The 10,436-nt window shown below is 35.5% G+C and overlaps 1 non-coding gene across 1 annotated transcript; it reads left to right on the top strand.

Annotated features, from left to right (window-relative positions):
- Positions 1-4,585: 4,585 nt before the first annotated feature.
- On the top strand, positions 4,586-4,692 carry LOC141615728 (small nucleolar RNA R71). Its single transcript, XR_012530131.1, has one exon. It is a non-coding gene; the product is annotated as a small nucleolar RNA R71 (small nucleolar RNA).
- Positions 4,693-10,436: the final 5,744 nt, after the last annotated feature.

The following is a 10,436-nucleotide window of genomic DNA, read 5'->3' as shown; positions in this document are numbered from 1 at the left end:
ACCTAGAATTAAAAAGAAGAACTAAATCCCCTTTATGGAATTCTCGCCATAAAATGCGCTTGTGTGCAATCTTTTAGTCTTCTCTTTATAAATACGAGCATTCTTGTAAGATTCAAGTCGAATCTCATCAAGCTCATTTAATTGCAAAAGACGACGCTCTCCAGCACTTTTATAGTCATAGTTAAGGGCTTTGATGGCCCAATATGCTCTATGTTCTAACTCAACTAGTAAATGACATGCTTTACCATACACCAATCGAAATGGGGAGGTTCCAATTGGTGTTTTAAAAGCAGTACGATAAGCCCATAGTGCATCATCTAGCTTGATAGACCAATCTTTTAGAGAACTAACAACTGTCTTCTCTAGGATAGATTTTATCTCCCGGTTGGAAATTTCAACTTGTCCACTAGTTTGAGGATGGTAGCCAAGTCCTTGTCGGTGTTGAACCCCATATTTCTTTAAAAGAGCTTCAAATTTCTTCTCAATAAAATGGCTCCCACCATCACTAATAAGAACTCTAGGGACACCAAAACGGGGGAAGATAACCTTCTTAAGGAATTTAGATACAACTCCAGCATCATTTGTAGGGGAGGCGATAGCTTCGACCCATTTTGATACATAATCCACAGCTACTAGAATGTATTTGTTTCCGAAGGAGGACGGGAACGGACCTTGAAAATCAATGCCCCATACATCAAATATCTCAACCTCAAGAATAAAGTTTAGAGGCATTTCATTCCTCCTAGAAATGTTTCCTGTCCGTTGACATCTATCACACCCCTCCACATATGTTGCAACATCCTTGAATAAGGTTGGCCAATAGAAGCCACATTGAAGGACTTTAACTGCAGTTTTGGTGGTACTAGAATGACCACCACATGGCAAATCATGACAATGGAAGATAATGGAATTAGCCTCTTCATTTGGCACACATCGTCGGATAATACCATCAACACAAGACTTGTAGAGAAAGGGGTCATCCCAATAATAATGCTTGACATCACTAAAGAATTTCTTCCTTTGGTGGGAATCATACCCATGGGGTGTAACTCCTGATGCCAAATAATTCACAATGTCAGCAAACAATGGAGTATTAACAATAGCAATAGCGAATAACTGATCGTCAGGAAATGAATCATCAATAGGAAGGCCATCAGAAGGGCCTTCTTGAACCAGACGAGATAGGTGATCAGCTACTAAATTATCAGCACCCTTTTTGTCTTTAATCTCCATATCAAATTCTTGTAGTAAAAGAATCCAGCGAATCAGTCTGGGTTTAGCATCTTTCTTGCTCAAAAGATACTTGAGTGCTACGTGATCAGTGTGCACAATAACTTTAGATCCTACTAAATAAGATCGGAACTTCTCAATAGAAAATACCACAGCCAACAACTCCTTCTCTATGGTGCTGTAATTAGTCTGCGCTGCATCAAGAGTCTTGCTCGCATAATAGATGGCATGTAGCTTACCATCATGTCTTTGCCCCAGTACCGCTCCTACTGCATGATCACTCGCATCACACATTAGCTCGAATGGTAAGCTCCAATCTCGTGGCTGAATAATCGGGGCGCTAATTAAAGCTTTTTTCAACCTGTTAAAAGCTTCAAGACAAACATCAGTGAACAAAAATGGGGTATCTTTAGCTAAAAGCTCGGTCAAAGGACGAGCAATCTTAGAGAAATCTTTGATAAAGCGGCAATAAAATCCTGCATGTCCAAGAAAACTCCTTACTCCTTTCACATTGAGAGGAGGTGGTAGATTCTCAATCACCTCAATTTTTGCTTTATCTACCTCAATACCACGATTAGACACAATATGTCCTAAGATGACCCCCTCTTGTACCATAAAATGGCACTTCTCCCAATTTAGCACAAGATGAGCTTCTCGGCACCGATTCAATATTTTTTCAAGGTTTATCAAACAATCGTCAAAAGTAGCGCCAACCATCGAGAAGTCATCCATAAACACCTCCATAATTTGCTCCACATAATCAGAAAAAATAGCCATCATACATCTTTGAAAAGTGGCGGGAGCATTACATAATACAAATGGCATCCGACGATAAGCATAAGTGCCAAATGGACATGTAAATGTCATCTTCTCTTGATCACTTGTATGAATTAGGATTTGGAAAAATCCGGAATACCCATCCAAGTAACAAAAGTAGGAGTGTTTTGCTAGTCTTTCAAGCATTTGGTCTATAAATGGAAGGGGGAAATGATCCTTCCGGGTGGCTTTATTCAATCGGCGATAGTCAATGCACATTCGCCACCCGGTAACAGTTCTTGTAGAAATTAGTTCATCCTTATCGTTTTTTACGACAGTCATCCCCCCTTTCTTTGGAACGACATGAACCAGGCTCACCCATTTATTATCAGAGATAGGATAGATTATTCCCGCGTCAAGTAACTTCAAGACCTCCTTTCTGACAACCTCCTTCATATTAGGATTGAGGCGTCGTTGAGGCTCAATGGAGGATGCATTATCGTCCTCGAGAAGGATTCTATGTGTACAAAAATATGGACTGATTCCCTTAAGATCGTCAATTGCGTACCCAATAACACTTTTATATTTTCGAAGAACAATCAATAATTTAGAAATTTGGCTGTCATTGAGTGCACTATTGACGATAACTGGGTAAGTTGAATTTTCTCCTAAAAACACATGTTTTAAAGAAGATGGAAGTGGTTTTAATTCTACCTCGAGAGGCTTAGAACTCTCCCCTAGCTTACCCGTTACCTGCAACGCCTCTACCGGAGGCTCAGTTAAATGAGATGGAGAGGAATCAAGCATAGGCTAACAACTCTGCATCCTCAGAATCAGTGTTGGTGAGACAATCTTGTAGTTTATCAGACGATGTACACTCTAAAGAGGGCTCAGACAAGTACTCCTCTAAAACATCAACTCGGTAGCAACTATCACTCATAGAAGGACCGCCCATAGTTTTGCTAAGCTCAAATTCTACCTTGTCTTCACCAACTTGCAATGAGAGCTTTCCATTCCTCACATCAATCATAGCTCCAGCAGTGGCTAAACATGGACGTCCCAAGATAATGGGTGCTTGAGTGTCCTCAGGAATGTCCATGACAAAGAAATCACATGGAATAACAAGTTTCCCAATAGCTAAGGGAACATCTTCAACGACCCCAAGTGGAAATTTGACTGACCGATCAGCCAATTGTAGTGAAACTCTAGTCGGTTTTAGATCCATCTTTTGCAACCTCTTAAAAATCGACAGAGGCATAAGGCTAACACTAGCCCCCAAATCACACAAGGCACGTTGAATATAAATACCTCCAATAGAACAAGGGATTGAAAAACCGCCGGGATCGTCAAGCTTTTGAGGAAGCTTGTTAAGGAGTATGGCACTACACTCACAAGTTATTAGTCGTCTTTGGCTCCAAGTTTTTTTTGTTAGAAAGCGGCTCCTTGAGAAACTTTCCATAAGATGGGATTTGTAAATAGCCTCCAAAAAGGGAATATTAATGTGCATTCCTTTTAGGATATCTAGAAATTTTCCGTACTTTTGCTCCAATTTTGCCTTGGCTAACCTTTGAGGAAAAGGTACAAAGGCACATATACTCTAGGTGGAGTTAACGAAGCTTCCTTCTCATAAGCTTGCTTCTTTTCAACTACAATTTCCTCCATCGCCTTGCCCTCATCCTCGATCACAATAGCTTCATCTTCAACAAACATGCTCTTAGGATTAGTAGTCTCTTCAAGTACCTTCCCGTTCCTTAAGGTAAAAGCATTCATCTGACCTTTTGGATTAGCTTCGGTGTTTCCCGGGAACTGACCTTGAGATTTCACAGACTGACTTACTTGTTGGGCTATTTGAGCAAGTTGAGTTTCTACCATTTTATGTGAGGGTTTGAGTTGAGAAATTTATGTAGAAAACTCTTCATTTTTTTAGTTTTGGTCCCGCATATATTGAGATTGTTGGGACAAAACTTGCTCTAACATCACCTCCACATTGGATTTTTGCGGAGCGTGAGGTTGTTGAAATTGTTGTTGTTGTTGCTGAAATGGGGGACGAGATTGCATAGGGGAATGATGATAAGACGGTCTTGGTTGAAAACCCGGCGGTTGCTGAAAAGTCTGCTTAACTTGATGTTGGGGATTCTGAATGTTACTGGTATTTCCATATCCGTGCTTAGGATTATGAGCCCATCCTGGATTGTAAGTATTAGAATAAGGGTCCCATTGTTGCTTCCCATTAAGAGCATTAACTTGCTCAAGTATAGAAGCATTCCCACACCCAGAAGAGTCATGCCCATTAACCCCACAAAGTTGACATATGGGCGATGAAGAACTAGAACCATTACTCAATTTAAGATGAGCCACTTGTTGAGATAGATCATCAATTTTGGCTTGCATCACATTAACAAAGTCTTTTGTAGTCTTGCTCCCTCGAACATGACGGTCACTGCCCCAATGATAAGTGCTTATTGCTAGATCCTCTATGAGAGCCTTGGCCTTGTCCCAAGAAATCCCGTCTAACCGCCCTCCAACAGCGGCATTAAGGCTCATTTGCAGCTCCGGTTTTAAGGAATTGTAGAAAGTAAGAATTAATACACATGATGGGATCCCGTGATGAGGACATTGCCGCTGAAGTTCCTTGTACCTTTCCCAAGCTTCATAGAGAGACTCGTCTGCATGTTGGACGAATCCTGTAATGTCATTTCTAAATTTGGCAGTCTTCCCTGGTGGAAAGTATTTTTGGAGAAAAGCCGTAGAAAGCTTATCCCAAGTATCGAACGAGTCAGGATCACAATTATTCAACCATTCACGTGCACTCCCTCGAAGAGAATAAGGGAATAATCTCAACCGAATGGCGTCATCAGAGACTCCATTAATCTTGATGTCATCCTTATCAAGGAATGTATTCAGGTGCTCGTTGGGGTTTTCAGTTGGTGATCCACTGAATTGATCGGTTTGAACAAACTGGATCAAAGAAGTCTTCAACACAAAATTGTTTGCATCAATTTTAGGCTTTGAGATACTTAAATTGAAACTCGGCTTTGGAGCACTTTCATCTCACATAGAAGTCATGATAATTGGTGTATCAAACTCTATAAAAGACTCAATAGTATCGAGTTCAGGCTCCTTTCTCTTCTTCTTTCTTTGAGCGTTTCGTCTCCTAGCTGTAGCTTCAATCTCAGGGTCAAATAGCAATTCACCACCAGAATGTCGCGTGTGCATATAAAACTAACAACAAAACTAAAAAGGAAGAATTAGTAACAAATAAGGCGTACTTGCGTACGCTAAAAAACGTAGTCTAAAATAATCTAAAATTAACTAATATCAAACGTTACTTACTTCCCAAGAACGGCGCCAAAAACTTGTTCAGTTATAAATTACCGCAAGTGAACGGTGTCTGTTGTAGCACTTACGGGTCGATCTCAGGGAAGTGAAGGTTGACTGGTTGAGTACTAGTCGATTTAAGATTTGATTTATCTACGTCAAAATAATATTTGTGTATGTGCGAGGTATGACAGAATAAAAATAACATATAATAATTGGATAATAAAATTAATTCAATAATAAAAAGTTCTAGGACAACGGTATCACCATTAACATAGATTGATCAATATAGACTATTGGAAGGAACAGCATATTTAATTGTGTACTTAGGTGAGACTAATTTTCTGGTTTTAATTCTGAAAACTAAAACCAATACTTGTTATTCTCTCTCGAGATATAAGAAGCCTTCCTATAGTGAAATAATCCTATTCTCATGGGTCTTATAACTCATATAAGAGCTTTAAGGATCAAAATTAAAATGTCTCAACTATAACTCTCATCATTCTCATAGGAGAGGTCTAATTTTTACTCGGGTTCTCAAAGTTGAAATTCAACTCTCATTGCAATCTACACTAAGTAATTATTAATTATATTTAAATCATAATATATATGCTAACTCGAAAGGACTAAACTCAACTCTCATTGTAGTATTAATCAAGAGCTACGTATATAGATTATGACCAATAAATTAATACTTTAACACAACCCTATCAAACCTAAGTACAATCATTAAATAATGTTTAGAAAATTATAACATTGACCAATCCATATTAAGGCTCCACCGAGCCCTAGACAAAAGACTACTCACGATCCATAATTATAACTAAAATAACAATTTTAATAATAGAAGATAACATATTTAGATAAATAAATAAAACAAATATAAAAGAGATAAATAAGGGAGATAAATATAGTATTAACTATGGCAATGACAAGTTGAGAACTTTGAGCTTGTCGTCAAATAATAGCATGAAAGTGTAAAAATATGAACAAGATAATTGATGTGAATAATGAGAGAATAAATAGAATTTAATATGAAACTAATTATTTTATTGCTTATTGTTGTGTTCTCCCTTCCCCCCTCTCAAATGCAAATCACCTTCTTTATATAGGTGATCATGTGAGTTTCTAAATTAAATAATACACGTACGTTTACATCACAAATTAATGTAAATACATCACATGTAAAATTATTCCTACAGTTTATGCTATTAGTGCTTGAAGTTCCTTCAAAATATGAATGTTTCATGAATTAAATAATTAATTTGAGATGTTTCATGTTGTATTTATCAGAATAACTCTTCACCCATGTAAATGTTAGCATGCGCTTTTCTCTTAAAAATCCTTCAATGTAACATCATCAAATTGAATGCTTCAAGACTTGATGTTTCAATGCACCAACTTCTACGAATATGCTTTTTTATTTCATCATTTGTAAATGACGGCCTTGTCAACATTTTATTCAATTCATGGATTTTCATTTTATTTTGGACTGCTTTGTCTTTATTGTGTGGACTTGGAGGTTTTGGATCTAAGCTTGAAGTCCTTATTTATTTTGTCGTCTTTTATTCATCGCCTCGCTTAGCTGTTTAGCTAATATCAGCATCAAAATAACTCCTTCCTACAAATAATTATATAAATCGCAGTAAGATGTTCTAGGAAGTAATTTATTATTAAAATGAAATATAATGCTGAAAATATAAGTAAAATTATGGGAAATAAGTATATAAAATATAGTAAATTTTGCGCTTAACAGGTGTACTACGCTTTGATCCTGTAAGTGGTCTTTTCTCGTTAATTTTTTGTAGTTTTTTTATATTTTGTTTAATGTTAATCCGTTTGTCAAACGGATTTTGTACATTGATGTCGGCCAAATGGGTCGGTTAAATGGGTCGGTCAAATGGGTCGGTCAAATGTTTTTATATGGACTTACCTTAATAATTTTCCTCGATTTCGGCCCAATGTTTTTATATGGACTTACCTTAATAATTTCCCTCGATTTCAGCCCAATTATTTCTATGTACTTACCTTAATAATTTTCCTCGATTTCGGCCCAATGTTTTTGTATGTACTTACCTTAATAATTTTCCTCGATTTCGGCCCAATGTTTTTGTATGTACTTACCTTTATAATTTACCTCGATTTCGGCCCAATGTTTTTATATGTACTTACCTTTATAATTTACCTCGATTTTGGACCAATTGGGCCGAAATCGAGGTAAATAATAAAGGTAAGTACATACAAAAACATTGGGCCGAAATCGAGGTAAATTATAAAGGTAAGTACATACAAAAACATTGGGCCGAAATCGAGGAAAATTATTAAGGTAAGTACATAGAAAAACATTGGGCCGAAATCGAGGAAAATTATTAAGATAAGTCCATATAAAAACATTTGACCGGCCCATTTGACCGACCCATTTGGCCGACATCAATGTACAAAATCCGTTTGACAAACGGATTAACATTAAACAAAATATAAAAAAAACTACAAAAAATTAACGAGAAAAGGCCACTTACAAGATCAAAGCGTAGTACACCCATCTTCATCGATGTGATATATAAAAACATGAAAGCTTGCATTTTTCCTCAAAAGATCCGTCAACAAGATATCCTTAAATGTAAGATAAAGATCCAGCAAACCTCCATCAATCCTTTTTTAACATCGTGAAAAACTTCAAATCTTTCTACCACAAATCCCTCAGAAACATTCAACTCTTTATTCATTTGGCTTAAAAATCTCCCAAAACATGCCTTTAGAGAAATTTGGTATAAATTTGTTTTCCTAACTACATATTCATGTCTGTCACCTTTCATCCTCAAACTACCTCTTTTATTTCCATCTACGCTTTAAAAGCTTATTTTAAGCTCAATGTTATTTTTTATATAGTTAAATTTGTTTTCCGTCTCCATGCCGAGGATCAACTATATTACAACCAAGTTCTTCTTATTTTCTTTTCCCGGCTTAGCCATGCAAATTTAAAAATATATAGTTATTTGTTTTCATCTAGAAATAAATTACTTCTTACTTCGTCTTCTATAAGCTATACCTTTCTTTCTTTTTCCTTTAAAAATAAATATATTACTACCTTTTAAATTTGTTTAAACTAAAAAAAATCGACTATTTTAAAATTTTGTAGGTATGACGATTTTTTTAAAAAAAGAAATATATAGATATGAGTCTAAAATTTAGTTTGACAGAACTTTAAAATGAGGGGGAAAAATCCACTATTTTAAAATTTTGTATTAAACAAATTATATAAGCTACGAGTCTACAAAATTAATTTAGTGGATTTTTTTAGTTTAAACAAATTATAGTGCGTTTTTTTTTAGTTTAAACAAATAGAAAAAATCGTGTCAACTATATAATGGTTGAATAATGGGAGTTGGATTCAAATTGTTTTGTTACTTTTACCCAAACATTTCAGGCGGTTATTTTTTCAAAGGAAAGAAGTTGTACTTTGAATATGTTGCTTTAAAGATGACGTGGTTTAACCACAATTGAGTAATTGTTTTTCTATTTATAAAGATAAGATTGTACGGAGTATTTTTCCAGCATAGATGCATGCATGCTTGCATAAAAGTAGTGGTTATGTTTAATACGTAGTATCCATTTTTTTCAACACATCCATTGTATCCATAACATATCATATTCATACTCCATAGTATTCGAAGTCTTATTAAAAATTTCACCCTGTAAATATAGGATTTTTTTTCTAGCTCTTCATGATAACATACTTCTGACCTTCTTTTCGTTTTCATAGACAATATGCAAAAAAAATGTTAGAGACAATAATCGGCAAAAAAAAATGTGAGTATTTCATTATGTTCACTGTTCACACTTCACATCTATGATACATTGATATCGTGGCTATGTTGAAGTTAAACCCATAAAGATAACTGGAGGGTTAAATCCTAAAGTATCAAATATTTTTATTTCATTATATCGATGTAAATTAAGTACAAATTAATAAAGATATATTTATGCTAGCAATTCAAGTAGCAAATATTGACATTTGAACTCCATTCTATATTTGTATGTACAACATTCTCTTATCTCTTATCTTCTTTTTTATGCATCTTGCAGAATATGGAGTACTTTGAAAACACGCACTTTCCTCTAATAATTATTGAGCAACCGGTAAACGTCAGAGGAGAGGCAGTCAATGTGGTTGTGGGCCAATGTGATGAGCAACCTCCATGATTTGGAAGGAATTATGATAGAGCGTGTGCGTAAATTGAGCGAGGCGACATAGAGAATGATGTAATGGCAAGAATTATGAAAAGGCAAGAGAGTTGATTTTTGAGGCTTTTCGAGTTTTCCTAAAACAGAGATGGGGTAGGAGTAGGATAGATCATTAATTATCAAAATGCATAAGTTTGTCATGGGATTAGAATTAGTTTAGACAAGATTTGTGCATAATTCACAAGAGACTGGAATTGTTTGGTAAACCCCACGAGAAGTTGACAAATAATAAGGAGTATTTTAGTATGGCATAAAATATTAACATTTGTTAGATTAAATTCATGAAATTAGTTTTTGAATAAAAACAAATTAGTTTTCGAAAAGAAACAGTAGGTATAAATGCTAGAAAATATATTTATTTATTGTCTTCAAAAGACAGCCTGGAATTAAATTAATGAAATAATTCATCATAAAGTGGTTAAGACGGGGTATTGTGGACAATAGGTCCCAGGTTCGAATCCCCTTTCCCCTCTATCGCATAATGCGATCAAGTGAGCTTTGTTAGATAAAAAAAAGGCAAGTTTAAATATATCTATATGTTATGGTTATTATTAATTAACTGATGACTGTAAATAAAAATTAAAGGGAACATAATAATAAAAAAAAGGGTTATTCTACGCGGTAACCCTGTGTTTTTTTGAATTTTAGCGGGTAACCCTTCATTTTTCAACCACCCCCATGGTAACCCTAAACTTATCAAAAAAAAGTTTTTCGTGACCCCCAACTTTTATTCTGTTAAAAAACACCGTTAGTTTGCATGTTTATTGAGACGTGGGCTTGTTTTTTAGAGTTCAGATGCTTAAATGGCCAACTAACTATGGTCTTCTCAACTCAATTAAATAAATATACCCCAAATTTTCCTAACAAATAATTATATTCTAGGTGTG

Source organism: Silene latifolia, chromosome 11 (genome assembly GCF_048544455.1).
Source record: "Silene latifolia isolate original U9 population chromosome 11, ASM4854445v1, whole genome shotgun sequence".
Lineage (NCBI taxonomy): Eukaryota > Viridiplantae > Streptophyta > Magnoliopsida > Caryophyllales > Caryophyllaceae > Silene > Silene latifolia.
The sequence above is the reverse complement of the archived record's forward strand: the minus strand, read 5'-3'. Positions and strand labels throughout refer to the sequence as shown.